Below are 17,943 nucleotides of genomic sequence, written 5' to 3' on the forward strand. Positions count from 1 at the left end.
TCCATTACCCTAACCCTTATCCTAACCTTAATGATAACCCTAGCCCTAACCCTAACCCTAACCCTAAACCTACCATATTCCTATCACTAAACCTAATGCTGAACCTAACACTTGACCTGGCATTAGCCCTATCTCTAGCTCAAACCCTAACCCTAACCCTAACCCTAACGTAAACATAACCCTAGGCCAAACCCTAACCCTAATTCTAGCCCTAATCCTAACCGTAACCATAGCCCAAACACTAGCTCAAACTCTATCCATTTCCCTAACCATAACCCTAAACCTAATACTAAACCTAGTCATAATCCTAACCCTAACACTATCCCTAGCCTTGGTTCTCACCTGAAGCCTCAACCAAGCCCTAACACTTACTCAATCCCTGACGCTTACCCTTAACCTAATCCTGGCTTAAACCCAAACCCTAACCCAAACCCTAACCCTATCCCTAATCGTAAACTTAACCCTAGCCTTAAACAAAGCTCTAACTCCACCCATTATCCTAACTCTAACCATAAACCTCATGATAACCCTAGCCCTAACCCTAAACCTAATCTAACCCTAACCGAATACCTAACTCTAGACCTAACCATAAACCTAACCCTTAGCACAGTCCTAACCCTAGCTCAAAACCTAAGAGTTATGCTAAGCCTAACAGTAACCCTAGTCCTAAACCTAAACCTAAACCTAACCCGACATCTAACCCTGTCCACTACCCTTACCCTAAGGATAACCCTAGCTCTAACCCTAATACTAACCCCAATACTAGACCTAACCCTAGCCTTAGCACTAACCCTAGCTCAAACTCTAACCCATACCCTAAACCTAACCCTAGCCTAAACCCTAATACTAACCCTAACTCTAGCCCTAATCCTAAACATAATCCTAGCCCTAACCTTATCCATTACCCTAATGATAACCATAAACCTAATGCTAATCCTAGGCCTAACTCTAAACCTATCCATTTTGATAAACCTAAATTGAACCCTAAAACTAACATGAAGCCTAAATCTAACCCTATTCATTACCCTAACCATAAATCTAAACCTAAAACTAATTTGAGCACTAACCCTAAACCTCAACCTAACCCAATCCCAAAACCTGACGCTTACCATTATAATACCCCTAGCTCTAAACCTGAACCTTACCCTAAACCTAACTCCGACCCTAGACCTAGCCATAAACCTTACCCTAAGTGTATCCCTAACCGTAACCCTAGACCTGTTATTAGCCCTACCCCTAATTCTTGCCATAACCCTAACATAAACGCAGCCCTCATCCTACCCTAAACCTAGCCTTGATCCTAACCCAAATCCTAAGTCTAGTTCTATCCCTAATTTTATCCTTTGCCCTAGTTCTGAACCTTGATATTACTCCATCCCTTCCCCCTAAATCTAACCCTAACCCTAACCCTAGACTTAATCCTTACACTAATCCTAAACCCACCTGGTCCTAGCCCTAATTTAACCCTAACCCTATTCCTTACACTAGCACTAAGACTAACTCTAACTATCACCTTAGCCCTATTCCTAGATCTAACCCTGTCCCTTACCATAACCCTAACACAATCCCTAGCCCTAACCCTATATCTAACCATAACTCTAAATCTAACCCTAACCCTAAGCCTAAACCTCACACTAACACTAGCCCTAACACTAACACTAATCCTAAAACTAGCCCTAACCTAATACTATACCTAAAACAAAACCGAGACATAGCCCTAACACTAACCCTTAATCTAAACCAAAACCTAACCCTACACCTAGGTAATTTTAGTCCTAATTCCAGTCCTACCTAACCCTAAAACTAACCTTGACCCTGACTCTGACCCTAACACTAACCCTAGCTATAACATCACCCTAAAAGTAACCTAACCCTAAAACTAGACCTAGCCCTAAACATAACCCTAAAAGTATCCCTAGTCTTAACTCTAGTTCTTACATTAAACTTAGCCCTAATCCTAGCCCTAACCTAACCCAAAACCTAGCCTTAATCCAAGCCCTACACCTCGTTTTAATCCTAACCATAACCATAGCCCTAACCATTACCCTAAACCTAAACCTAACCCTAAAACTTGCCCTAATCCTAAACCTAACCCTAGCCTTAATCCTAACCATAATCCTAGCCCTAACCCTAGTTGTAACACTATTGATTACCCTAACCATAACCATAACCCTAATGCTAACCCCAGGATAGCCCTAACCTTATCTCTAACCCTAAATTTATCGATTACCCTAAACCTAACCTGAACCCTAAACCTAAACATAAATATTACCCTAACCTTAACCCTAACCCTAACGCTAATGAGAGCCCTGACCCTAAACCTTAACCTAACCCAAACATTAACCATGACTGTGACCACAATAATAACCCTATCTCTAAATCTTACCCTAGCCCTCAACCTAACCCTTACACTAGATCTAGCCATAAACCTAAACCAAAACTAACCCTAAATATAAACCTGGATCTGACATTATCCCTAGCCCTAATCATAACCTTAAACCTAACACAAAACCTAGCCCTAATCCTAGCCCTAATACTATCTCTAAACCCAGGCTTAATCCTCATCCTAACCCTAATCCTAGCTCTAACCCTATTAGAACCCTGGCCCTAAACCTAGCTATAACATCATACCTTACACTAATCCTAAGCCTAAACCTAGCCCTAAACCTAGGCCTAGCCCTGTCACTAACCCTAGCACTAACCCTAGAACTAATTTAACCCTCACCATAACCTTACCCACTCAAACACTAACCCTAGTTCTAAACCTATTTCTTATCATAACACAAACCCTAGCCCTAAACCTAGCCCCAACACTAGCTCAAAATTTGCCCTAGCTCTAAACCTAGACCTAACCCTAACTCTAAAGCGAACCCTAACCCTAAGCCTAAACCTCATCCTAACACTAGCCCTAACCCAAATACTAATTGGAAAACTAGCCCTAACCCTAGGCCTAGCACTCAAACAAAACCGAGTCATAGGCTTAACCCTAATCCTTAACATAAACCAAACCCTAAGCTTATACCTAGCCATAACCTAGCCCTAATTTGAGTTCTAACCCTAACTCTAGAACTTAACCTGACCCTGAATCAGACCCTATCACTAACCCTAGCTCTAAACATCACCCTAACTATAAACCTAAACTGAACACTAGACCTAGCCCTAACTCTAATCCTAAAACTAGCCCTGGTCGGAATGCCAGTTCTTACATTAGCCATATCCCTGTAATAACAGAAAAACTAGCCCTAATCTGAGACCTAAAGCTACATTAAACCTAACCCTATACTTAAGCCTAGCCCTAGCCCTAACCCTAACACTATCCCTAATCCTAGCTCTTACTTTATCAATTACTCTAAGCCAAACTCTCAACCTAGTCCTAACCCTAATCCTTAGCTTACCCCAAACCATAACTCTGTTACTAATCCTAACCCTTGCCCTCATTCTAGCTCTAACCCCAACCCAAACCCTAACCTTAACCCTGACACTTATTCTAACCCTAACTCTAACCCTAGGTTGAAACCTGACCCTAACCCTAAACCGAACCCTAACAGCAGCCCAACGGGTAACCCTATACCTAAACCTAACCTTAACATTCGACCTAGACAAAAGCCTAATCCTAAATTTAGCTATTTCTATAGCTCTAGCCCAAAACAAAACCCAGCCCTAGCCCTAACAATAAACCTTAACCTAACCCAAACATTAACCCTTCCTCTAGACCTAACACTAGCCCTAATTCTGGCCCCAACAATAAACCTAACCCTAACACAAACAAAGGCCCTTCTCCTAACAAAAACCCTAGATCTAAACTTTATGCTAACCCAAAATCTAGCCATAACCCTAACACTAGACCTAACCATAACCCTAACCCTAGCTCTTACATTACCCATAACCTTAACACTATCCCTAAACCTCACACAAAACTTAGCCCTAATCCTAGCCCTAAGTTTAACCCTAACCCTAACCCTAGACGTAACCCTAACCCAAACTCTCGCCTTAGCCCTAACCCTAGCTCAAACACTAACCCTTACCATAAACATAACCCTAACCCTAATCCTAGTCCTAATCCTAACCATAACCAAGGCCAAACCCTACCTCTAACTCTATCCATTACCCTAAACATAACCCTAACCCTAATGCTAACCCTAGCCTTAAACTTAACACTAATCCTAAACCTAGACCTGACACTAACCCTAAAATTGCCCAACCCTAACCATAGCTCAAACCCTAACACTTACCCTAAACTTAACGCTAACACTAACCCTAGGCCTAACCCTAACCCTAACCCTAACCCTTCCCATAATCCTAACCATAAACCTAGGCCTAAACCTATTCAATACCCTAAATATAAGCCTAACTGAAATGCTAACCCTAGGCCTAATCCTAAACCTATTGCTAACATTAACCCTATCCATTACCTAAACCTAATCTGAACACTAAAACTAAACCTATCAATTACTCTAACTCTAACCATAACCCTAATGCTAATTTGAGCCCTAAATCTAAACCATAACCTAATTCAAACTCTGAACAAGACACTGACTCTAATAATACACCTAACTCTAAACCTGACCCTAACTAATCCTAACCCTTACACTAGACCTAGCAATAAAACTAACCCTAACATATCCCTAACCATAACCCTAGACCTGATATTAGCCCTGTACCTAATTCTTGCCCTAAACCTAACACAAACTCTAGCCCTCATCCTAGCCCTAAACCTAGCCTTAATCCTAACCTTAATCCTAACCCTAGACCAATTCCTATTTTCAACCCTCGCCTTAGTTCTTCAGAACTAAGGATCACCTAGGTATAACCACATCCCTTCCCCAACCCTAACCCTAACCCTAACACTATCACTAACCCTAACCTGAGCCCTAACCCTAGGCATAACCCTAGGCCTAACCCTAACACCAATCCTAGCTCTAATCTTAGCCCTAATTTATCACTAACTATAACCCTTACTTTAACCCTAGTCCTAAGACTAACTCTAACTCTCACCCTAGACCTATTTCTAGTACTAACCTTATCAGTTGCCATAACCCTAACACTAGCCCTAACCTTAGCCCTAAACCTATCTCTAACCCTAGATCTAATCATAACTCTAAATCTAACCCTAACCCTAAGCTAAAACTCACCATACCACTAGCCCTAACACTATCACTAATCCTAAAACTAGCTCTAACACAAGCCCTATACCTAAAACAAAACCGAGCCATATCCCTAATGCTAATCCTAACCTAACTGTAACTCTATACCTGACATTAGCCCTAGTCCTAATTCTTGCCCTAACCTAACACAAAACCTAACCATACACCCAGCCTTAACCCTATCTCTAATTCGAATGATATCCCTAACCCTAAAACTAACACTGACCCTGACTCTGACCCTAACAATAACCTCATCTCAAATCATCACCGTAAAGCTTAACTTAACCCAAATACTAGAACTATCCCTAAACCTAATCATAAAACTAGCCCTAATTGTAACCCTAGTTCTTACATTAGCTGTATCCCTAACTCTAGCAGTAAGCTAATTTAAAACTTAACCCTAATCCGAGCCCTAACACTAGCTTTAACCCTAACCCTGACCCTAAACCTAGCTTTAACCCTAGCCCTAACCATAACCATAGCCCTAACTCTAGCTCTAATCCTAACCATTAACGTACCTTAAGTCTATCCCTAATGCTAACCCTAGGACAATCTTAACCCTATCCATAACCCTAACCCTATCCATTACCTTAAACCTAACCTGAACCATATACCTAACCATATCCATTACCCGAACTCTAAATCTAACCCTAAAGATAATTTGAGCCCTAACCCTAAACCTCAACCTAAACAAACCCTGACCCTGATGCTTACTCTAATAATACCCATAGCTCTAAAGCTGACCCTAACTCTCAACCTAACCGTTTCACTATACCTAGCCAAAAACCTAATGCTAAAACTATCCCTAACCATAATCCTATCCCTGACATTAGCCTTAGACCTAATACTAGCCCTATCCCTAACAAAAACCATAGCCCTAATCCTGGTACTAAACCTAGCTTTAATCCTAACCCTAATTCTAACACTAGCCCTAAACCTAAATTTACCCTTTGCCTTAGGACAAAATCTAGCTATAACATTACACCATACCCTAACCCTAATCCTAACCCTAGCCCTAAACCAAGGCCTAGCCCTAATATTAACCCTAGCTCTAATCCTAGCTCTAATTAAGCCCTAACCCTAAACCTAATCATATCCCCATCCGTAAGGCTAACTCTAACTCTCACCCTATCCCAATCCCTAGTTCTAACCTTATCCCTTACCAAAACCCAAATTATATCCCTAACCCTAGTCCAAACCTAGCCCTAAACTTAGCCCTATCCCTAAAACTAAATCTAAATCTAATTCTAAATCTAACCATAACCCTAAACCTAAAATTCACCTTAACACTAGCCCTAACCCTAATGCTAATTTGAAAACTAGCCCTAACCCTAGACATAGCCCTTAAACAAAACTAAGCTATAGCCCTAATCCTAACCCTTAACCTAATCCAAATCCTACACCTAGTCCTAACCCGATCCCTACAACTAATACTGACCCTGACTCTGACCCTAAAACTAACCCTAGTTCTAAATATCACCTTAACCCTAAATGTAACTCAAACACTAGAACTAGCCCTAACCCTAACCATAAAACTAGCCTGAATTGTAAAGCCAATTCTTACATTAGCCACAGCCCTAACCCTAACACAAAACCTAACCCTAATCTGAGCCCTAACCCTAGTGATAACCCAAACCCTAAATATAACCCTAGACTTAACCCTAACTGTAGCTCTAACTCTATCCCTTATCCTAAGCCAAACCCTCACCCTAATACTACCCTAGTTCTAACCCTAATCCTTAGCCTACCCCAAACCCTAACCCTATTACTAGTCCTAACCTTGGCCTTCATTCTATCTCTAACCCTATCCCAAAACCTAAGCCTAACCCTGACCCTTATTCTGACCCTAACACTAACCCTAGGTCTAAGCCTGACCCTAACTCTAAACCAAACCCTAACACTAGCCCTACTGGTAAACCTATAACCTAACCATAATACTAGCACTAGACCTAAACTTAATCCTAAATATAGCCATAACTCTAGCCATAGCCCTAAAACAATCTTAGCTCTAGCCCTAACAATAACCATTAACCTAACGCAAAGACTAACCCTACACCTAGACCTAACCCTAGTTTTAATTCTGGCCCCAACCCTAAACCCAATGCTAACCCTAACATTGACCCTTATCCTAACACACACTCTAGCTCTAAACTTTATCCTAACCAAAAACCTAACCCTAACTATAGACCCATCCATAACTCTAACCCTAAAACTAGCCATAATCATAAACCAGGCTCTTTCATTGCCCATAGCCCTAGCACTAGCCATAAATCTCAAACAAAACCTAGCCCTAATCCTAGCCATAAGTGTAAACCTAAACAAAACCCTAGCCCAAACCCTAACCCTAACGCTTGTCCTAGCCCTAACCCTGGCTCAAACTCTAACCCTTACCCTAAGCATAACTCTACCCTAAACCTAACCCTAACCCTAGCCCTAATCTTAACTGTAACCATAGCCCAAATCTTAGATCTAACTTTATCCACTATCTTAAACATATCCCTGAAACTAATGATAATCCTAGCCCTAACCATAACCCTAACTCTAAGCATAGCCCTGCCTCTAACCCTAATCCTCGCCTTAGCCCTAACCCTAGCTCAACCTCTAACACTTACCCTAAACCTAACCCTAACACTAACACTAACCCTATGCCTAACACTAACTCTAGCCCTAATCCTAAGCTTAATGCAAACCCTAACACTAGCACTAACCCTATCCATTATCCTAACATAAGCCTAACTCAAATGCTAACCTTAGGCCAAACCCTAACCCTATCCTTAACACTAACCCTATACATTACTCTAAACCTAACCTGAATCCTAAACCTAACCCTATCCATTACTCTAACCCTAAAACTCACCCTAACCCTAACCATAAAACTAGCCCTAATTTTAAAGCCAGTTCTTAACCCTAATGCTAATTTGAGCCCTAACCCTAAACCTTAACCCAAACCAAACCCCAACCTGACTCTGAACCTAATAATACACCTAGCTCTAAACTTTACCCCTACACTAAACCTAACCCTTACACTAGACCGAGCCATAAACCTAACCCTAACACTATCCCTAACCATAACCCTAGACCTGACATTAGCCCTAGAATTAATCCTTGCCCTAACCCTAACAAAAAGCCTAGCCCTCATCCTAGCCCTAAACCTAACCTTAATCCTATCCAAAACTTTCACTCTGGCCACATCCTGAATTTTAAAGCTCGTCCTAGCCATGAACCTAGATATAACCCCAACACTTCCTCTAAGAATAACTCTAAACCTAACACTAACACTAAATCTAACCCTAGTCCTAACCATATACCTAACCCTAACACTGACCCAAATGATAATCCTAACCCTTATTTAGGCCTAACTCTAACCCTAGCCCTAACCCTAGCCCTAAGACTAATTCTCACCATAGCCCTATTTCTATTTCTAACCCTATCCATTACCGTAACCCTCACACTAGCCCTAACTTTTGCCCTAACCCTAGCCATAGCTCTAACCCTAGATATAACCATAACTCTAAATTTAACCCTAACCTGAAGCCTAAACCTCACCATACCACTAGCCTTAAACTATTGCTAATCCTAATACTAGCACTAATCCTAGCCCTAGCCCTAAAACAAAACTGAGCCATTGCTCTAACCCTAAACTTTACCCTATAGCAAACCCTACCCCTATAACTAGCCATAACCCTAGCTCTAATTCGAGTCCTAGGCCTAAAACTAACCCTGACCCTGACTCTTATCCAAACACTAACCCTAGATCTAAATATCACACTAAACATAAAGCTAATGCTAACACCATTCCTAGCCCAAACCCTAACACTAAAACTAACCCTAATCATAATGCTAGTTCTTATATTGGCCATAGCCCTGACCATAGCTCTAACCCTAACACAAAAATAGCACTAATCCAAGTCTTAAGACTAGATTTAACCCTAACCATAACCCTAATCCTAGCCTTAAACCTAACCCTAAACATAGACCTAACCCTAGCTCTAACCCTATCGCTTAACCTAAGTCAAACCCTATCCGTAATGATAACCTTAGTACTAATCCTAATCTTTAGACAAAACCAAACACTAACCCTATTACTAGTCCCAACCCTAGCCCTCATTCTAGCTCTAACCCTAACCTAAAATCTAACTCAACTTCACCCATATTCTGACCCTAATCTGAGGCCTAAACCTACCTTAAGCAAAACCCTCACCCTAACCCTAGTTCTAACCATAACCCTAACCCTCACCTTAGTCCTAACCCTAGCTCACAGCCTAATGCTTAGCCTCAACATAACCCTATCCCTATCCCTACCCATAACCGTAACCCTAGCCCTAATTCTAACCTTAACACTAGCTCTAACCCTAGCCATTACCTTAATTCTAACGCTAAATGTAAAGATAACTCCAGCCCTAACCCTAACCAAAACCCTAACATAAAACATAAACCTAACCCTAGACTTAGCGCTAAACCTAATTCTTGCTTTAGCTCTAACCCTAACTCAAAACCTAACCCTTACCCTAAACCCAACAGTAAACCCAGCTTTAAAACTAAACTTAACCCTAAAACCTAAGCTTAACACTAAAGCTAACTTTGCATCTAATCCAATCTATTACTCTAAACCTAACCCTTAATCTAATGAAAACCTTATCCCTAACCCTAAAACTAACCCTGACCATAACCATAAACCTAACCTTAGACCTATCACTAAACCTAACCCTCGCCCTAGGACTAACCAAGCTCAAAACCGAACCTTTACCCTAAACCTAAACCTAACCTACCTTAAGCTAGGGTTACTAGCCCTAACCCAAAACCTATCCCTAACTCTAACCCTAATCTTAACCATAAACTTAGCCCTAACACTAGTTCTAATGCTCTACATTATCCTTATGATAATCTTATTCCTAATGCTAACCCTAGGCCTAAATTAACCCTATTGTTATCCTGATACCTTTCCATTACTCTAAACCTACCCTGAACACTAAACCTAATCCTATGCATTACCCTAAGCCTAACCCTGATGCTCATTTGAGCTCTATCCCTAAACTTTAACCTAAAACAAACCTTGAACCTGATCCTGACCCTAAAAATACACCTAGGTCTAAACCTGACCCTTACCCTAAGCCCAACACTTACACTAGAATTAGACACAAACTTAACCCTAAATCTACCCCTAAATGTAACACTAGATCTGACATTAGCCATAGCCCTAATTTTAGACCTAAACCTACAACAAACACTAGCCCTCATCTTAGCCCTAAACCAAGCCTTAATCATTACCTTAACCCTAACCCCAGCCCTAACTCTAATTCTAACCCTCACCCTACCTATAAACCTAGCTATAACAATATCCCTTACCCTAAACATAACCATAACCCTTATTCTAATGTTAAGCCTAAGCTGAACACTAACCCTAGCCCTAATCCTAGCCCTAATTTAGCCCTATCACTAAAACTAACCGTAACCCTAGCCCTACGACTAAATCTAATCCTCGCCCTTGACCTACCCCTTGTTCTAACTGTATTCCTTACTGTAACCCTAACCCTAGCCCTAACCCTTACCCTATCCTTAGACTTAGCCCTACCCATAGATCTAATGCTAACCCCAAATCTAAACCTAACCCTAAGCCTAAGCCTAACACTAACACTAGCATTAACCCTAATGCTAATCATATAACTAGCACTAACCCTAAACCTAGGACTAAAACAAAACTGAGCAATACTTTAACACTAAACCTTAACTTAAACCAAACCCTAAGAGTACAACTAGACCTAATATAGCCCTAATTTGATTCCTAACTCAAACCTTAAAACTTACCCTGAACCTGAATCGTATCTTAACACTCACCCTAGTTCTAAACACCAACCTAAACTTAATTGAAACCATAACTGTAACCCTAGCCTTTATTTGAGTCCTAACCCTAACCTTAAAACTAACCCTGACTCTGAATGTGACTATTACCTTAACCTTAGCACTTTTAACACAAAACCTAGCCCTAATCTGAGCCATAATGTGAGTTTTAAATGAAATCCTAAGCCTAAGCCTAGCCCTAATCATAACCATAACCCTAGCCCTAACCCTAGCTCTAACCCTATCCATTGCCATAACCATAACCCTAATGCTGACCCTAGGCCTAAACCTAACCCTATCCAAAATCCTAAACCTTTTCATTACCGTAAACCAAACGTAAACCCTAAAACTCACCCTATCATTACCCTAATGCTAACCCTAATGCTAATTCCATCCCTAACTTTAAACCTTAACCTATCCCAAACCATAACCCAGATACTGACCCTAAAAATACCCCTAGATCTAAATCTGACCCTAACCCTAAACCTAACCCTTAAACTACAGGTAGCCATATACCTAACATTAAAAGTATCTTTAACCAAAACCGTAGACCTGATATTAGCCCTAGCCCTAATCCTAGCCCTAACCCTAAAAATAATCCTAGCACTCCTCCTAGACCTATACCCAGCCTTAATCATAACCCTAACCATAACCATAACACTAATCCTAATTCTAACCCTCACCCTATATCTAAACCTAGCTATAATGTTATCCTTTAGCCTAAACTTAAACCTAACCCAACCTAACACCAGGCCTAAGCTAACGTTAGGCCTAACACTAGGCCTAACCCTAACCCTAGCTGAGGGCTAGGGTTACGACTAGTAATAGAGTTATGGTTTGAAGTAGGCTAAGGATTAGGGTTAGAACTAGGTTAGTGTTGAGAGCCACAGCTGAAGGGGCCCCAGCAAACTTCCAGCTGCCAGCAAACTTCCATCTGCCAGCTGATGATTGGCTCACAGCGACCCCAGCAAACTTCTAGCTGCCAACTGATTGGCTCCTCTGCAGTGATGCTCATTGGGTTGTTTCCCTGCCCTTTCAGACCACAGAGCTGCTCATTGCGGGACTTTTTTTGGCTCTGCCCACGCAACCCAGCCAATCAGCCTCAAGAACAGGAGGAGTGGGAGAGGTTGAGAGGCTTGTGGTGGTGGCAGTTGGGCTCTGAGGGTTTTTTCTGAGGAGCTGTGTGGTGTGGTGTGTGTGTTCTAAAAATAAAGTTTGCTTCTTTTGACAAGTGGCTGCTGAATTGTGCCCAGCCAGACTGTGGCATTTGGTGGCTCCCACGGGGAATGACTGAGGGTAAGTGATAAGGTAAACTGCTCGCCCCTGAGGGCAGGGCGAGAGGACTGGTAGCCATTTTAAGATCCTTCTTTTGTTTTGCTTCACTTTTGTTTTAAGTTGCCTGTCCCTGGAGATATGTAAGATGGAAGAAGAACCACTGACATCTGAGGAACAGATAGGGAGAAAGGATGGATGGACATTTCAGGAGGATAGAAAGGTTATAATGATTTTCTGTTGTTCCAATTTTGTTTCACTCTGTTTCAGTTTTGTTTGGCATTATCTTGTTGGGATGTATTATAGTTATAGTAGAAAAATTCAAGTAAAAGAGAAGGTCTCTTGAGCTACTCATACAGAGGAAGAAAGTTTAGAGCAGAAAAAGCCATCAGGGTGAAAGTTACAACAGGAGCCTGCTACTAACACCTTTCTATCACCAGAGGGTGTAAGTGTCCAACCAACAGTGCCACCTCTACAGGAGCCTGCTACTAACACCTTTCTATCACCAGAGGGTGTAAGTGTCCAACCAACAGTGCCACCTCTATAGGAGACTGCTACTAACACCTTTCTATCACCAGAGGACGTAAGTGTCCAACCAACAAGGCCACCTCCATATGCTGGGAGGCCCCCAACCCCCGCAGTTGATAGTTGGAATCCTAAGACAGGATCTCAAATATTAACATGCCCTATATTTGAGGCAGGAGGGCAGCGAATGCTTTAAATTTCAAAACACTGAGGCAGCTAAAAGAGGCTGTAACAACCTATGGTCCTCAAGCACCCTTCACTGTAAGCATGGTCGAATCCATTAACAACTTGAACATGACTCCAGCAGATTGGGCTAATATGTGTAAAGCTGTGCTAAATGGAGGACAGTACCTGTTATGGAAGGTTGCCAATGAGGAATTTTGCAAGGAGATGGCTAGGCAAAATGCAGCAGCTGGTTATCCTCAGAGAAATCTAGATATGTTGTTAGGAAAGGGACCTTATGAGGATCAGCAGCAACAAATTACATATGATCCTGGCATATACGCACAAATTGCTGTAGATGCGGTTAGGGCATGGAAGACTTCACAAGGACATGGAGGTTTACAAGATCAATTATCTAAGGTAATACAAGGAGCTAATGAACCTTACGCTGAAATTGTAAATAGGCTTATTCAAACAGCTACCAGAGTTTTTGGGAATACAGAACAAGCAATGCCATTAATAAAACAACTGGCTTATGAGCAAGTGAATCGTTGGTGCAGAGAAGTCATTAGACCATGAAATATGAAGATTTAAACACATATATTAAATTATGTAGAGACATTAATGAACAAGGGCAAGTCGTGGCAGCTGCAGTACAACAGTTTTAGATGCCAGGCCAAAAACATGCTACAATTGTGAACAAATAGGACATTTTAAAAGGAATTGCCCCATAGGAGGAGGTTTTGACAAAACTAGGTATCAAAGGAGTAGAATACTGGGTATTTGCCCATGATGACAGAGAGGGAGACATTGGGCTAATGAATGCCATTCTCAAACCACCATAGAGGGTACTCCATTATCAAAAAATGAACAAGGACCAGTTGTTTATCCACGATATCGTGGAGAAAGGCATTGGGCTCCATTGCCAAAAAATGGACAGGGGGGCCCAATGCTCCGGGGCCCAAGACCACAAATATACGGAGCACTGGAGGAACCCAGCAACCCCATCAGGGTAGTGCCCAGGACACATTGTCCATTAGATCCCTCATCAGACAAACCAGAGGGAGTGCAGGGTTGGACATCTGCGCCTCTGGAAGAGCAGTACTAACTCCAGAGATGGGAGTTCAAATCATTCCCACAGGGGTAAAAGGACCTCTTCCCAAAGGAACAGTAGGCTTATTATTGGGACACAGTTCTTCTACTCTAAAAGGGCTTATGATAAGTCCTGGGGTAATTGATCCCGATTATGAAGGTGAAATAAAAATTATAGCCAGTTCTCCAAAGGGTATATCAATAATTTCACCAGGAGATAGAATAGCACAGTTACTAATAATACCCAGCCTACATGATAAATTTTCCAGTCGTACTGTAGAAAGAGGTTCCAAGGGATTAGGCTCCACAGGTGTAGATTGGGCTATGCTTTCTTTAAATTTAGATTCTCGCCCCATGCTAAAACTAAATATTCAAGGACATGAATTTAATGGGCTACTGGATACAGGTGCAGACCTTAGCATCATCTCTCGTCAAGAATGGCCAAAACATTGGCCATTACAACAAGCCACTCAAATGCTTTGAGGCCTAGGAGTGGCGACTAATCCCCATAGAAGTGCAATGGCATTAGATTGGAAGGATCCTGAAGGATGTGAAGGAACTATACAGCCATATGTATTGGATCATTTTCCTGTAAACTTATGGGGATGAGATGTCCTAGATCAATTAGGTTTGACATTAACAAATAACATCAATCAAAATGCACCCACTATTATGGCTAGACAAGGTTTTAGGAAAGGAAAAAGATTAGAAAAACAAGAACAAGGTAGAGCAGCACCAATACAAATAGATCAAGGAATGCACAGACATGGGTTGGATTTTCAGAAGGGGGCACTGGGACAATAAAAATTACTTGGAACTCAGAAAGACCAGTATGGGTTCCTCAGTGGCCCCTGAATAAAGAAAAGATACAAGCAGCCCATTATCTGGTCAAACAACAATTAGCAGAAGGACATATACAACCTTCTGTACTCCCCATAATACTCCCATTTTTGTCATCAAAAAGAAATCTGGTAAATGGAGATTATTGCAAGATTTAAGAGCCATTCATAATGAGATGGTTATTATGGGACCTGCTCAATCGGGGATTCCTCAATTGTCTGCTTTGCCAAAAACCTGGTATGTTTTAGTTATAGATATTAAAGATTGTTTTTGTTCAATTCCAATTCATCCTGAGGATAGTCCACGTTTTGCATTTACTATCCCTGCACTGAATCATGAAGGTCCTGATTAGAGATATGAATGGAAAGTACTCCCTCAAGGGATGGCTAACAGCCCAACTATGTGTCAAATTTATGTTAACAAAGTAATCCAGCCACTTAAAAAATCAAAATCCTGAACTACAAATATTTCACTATATGGATGATATATTATTAGCACACAAAGATAAAAACACATTGCTAGAATTTTATGCCACACTTACAAACTTATTAAAAAATTATAATGTAGAGATAGCAATAGATAAAGTACAATTAAATTTTCCAATTAATTATTTAGGAGTTCTATTATCCTCAACCATGGTCCATCCACCAAAAATTCAAATATGAGTAGATCAACTCAAATCACTTAACGACTTTCAAAAGTTATTAGGAGACACAAATTGGATAAGGCCTTATCTAGGTATACCAATAGGAGAGTTGGGACCTTTATTTGATATCCTAAAAGGTCCATAAGATCCAAATTCACCCCGAATGTTAATGCCTGAAGCAAGAAAGGTAGTAAAAATCATTGAAACATATATGAAAAATGGGCATTTCGGTAGAATTGACATAAGTTTGCCTTGATTATTTATTGTACTACCAATATAAATATTCCTACAGGAGTATTTTGGCAAGAAGCTCCATTATTATGAATACATTTATCTTATTCTCCTAACACTATTCTTACTAGGTATCCTGAGGCTGTAGGACAATTAATACTCAAAGGAATAAAAGCAGCAAAGGGAGTGTTTGGAATTTCTCCCAATAAAATTATTACTCCATATACTATGAATCAAATTGATGAGTTAGCTAATAAGTTAAATACTTGGGCAATAATCATGTGCAAATCTAATGTTTCATTTGATAACCACTTACCATCTAATCCTTTATTGTCTTTTTGGTCATTGTATCCTGTATTTTTTTTCCAAAAATGACAAGAAAAACACTTATCATGAATGCTCCAAATATATTCACTGATGGGTCAAATAATGGTACAGCAGCAATAGTTACACCTGATCAAACTTTTACATTTTTAGTACCCAAACAATCAGCTCAAAAGGTAGAGCTTATTGCAGTATTACAAGCTTTTGTGATGTTTAAAGATTCTGTGTTTAATTTATTTTTCGATAGTCAGTATATAGTTAATGCTATAGTATCCCTTGAAGATGCTGGTAGGATTTCCCCTTCCTCTACTGTTTTCTCTTTATTTTCCACTATACAAAGTCTAATCTGGGACAGAAAAGATCCAATCTTTATAGGACATATCAGGGCACATAGAGGATTGCCTGGATACCTTAGTTTGGGCAATGATTTAGCAGATAAAACTACACATGACACACATATTTTCTCTACACTAGAATAAGCTACAAATTTTCATAAAAAGTTCCATGTCAATGCTAATACTTTACAAAAACGTTTTAAAATAACTAAGGAACAAGCTAGACAAATAATAAAACAATGTCAAAATTGTGTGACCTTTTTACCACAAGTTAATCTTGGAGTCAATCCTAGAGGACTGATAGCTAACCATATTTGGCAGATGGACGTCACACACTTGCCAGAATTTGAAAAATTAAAATATTTGCATGTTACAGTTGATAATTCTTCTCGATTTTTGCTGGGCTCCCTTCATGCCAGAGAAAAAACTAAAGATGTTATAGCTCATTGCTTACAAAATTTTGCCACTGTGGGTGTTCCAAAACAGTTAAAAACAGATAATGCCCCTGGTTATCCTTCTACCTCTTTTAAACAATTTTGCTCATCATTTGACATTACTCATATAACAGGAATCCCATACAATCCACAGGGACAAAGCATAGTTGAAAGAGCTCATCAAACTATTAAAATGTACTTATTAAAGCAAAAAGAGGGAATTGGGAAGGGGTATATATTCCCCAAAGATAAACTTAAAATAACCCTTTTTACTCTAAACTTTTTAAATTTGGATTCATCAGGACTTAGTGCTGTGGAAAGGCATGTGTCCAAAAAATGTACATAAGCCCAAGGTACTTTGGAGGGATATTCTAACAGGACAATGGAAAGGTCCTGACCCAGTGATTGTCTGGAGTCGGGGTTCTGTTTGTGTTTCCACAGGGAGAACAGCAGCCAATTTGGATTCCAGAGAGATTAACTAAAGTCCTGACCCAGTGATTGTCTGGAGTCGGGGGTCTATTTGTGTGTTTCTACAGGGAGAACAGCAGCCGATTTGGATTCCAGAGAGATTAACTAAAGCGATTTCTACAGACCAAAAAGAAGATGATTTGGCTCAAATCCATAACAGCTGATATCCAAAACTCCAGTTTGGCTATTCTTACATCTGTGACAGAACCAGGATGCTTTTTTTCTATATCTATTTTATTATTACCCTTTCCCACATCATGAAGTTCTATTTTGTTTTTTGAGCTCATACAGACCTGGGTTAATGTTTTGCTAATCAGTTCTATTTTTTGACTATTCAGTTTTTAAACATCACAATGACGATTTCACCTGTAAAAAGTTATAAGGCCTTTACTATTATGTTATGTGTTGTATGTATTATATTGTGTGTGCACACTTGTGTTTTATGTTGTATGTTTGTATGTAGGTATGTCCATATATCATATATGATGAGTGCTCATGAAAAAAATGGATCCAATTTTTTTTATTCACATGATTTAAATGGTTTAATTAAAATTGGGTAAACAGCTGTTGAGGATTGTTTAAATATGTGAACAAAAAAGGAGGTTAACATATCTGTTTGTTTACTTTCACCT

Source organism: Marmota monax, unplaced genomic scaffold, assembly GCF_021218885.2.
Source record: "Marmota monax isolate L192 unplaced genomic scaffold, Marmota_monax_Labrador192_F-V1.1 WCK01_AAM20220418_F8-fsc00358, whole genome shotgun sequence".
NCBI classification, from domain to species: domain Eukaryota; kingdom Metazoa; phylum Chordata; class Mammalia; order Rodentia; family Sciuridae; genus Marmota; species Marmota monax.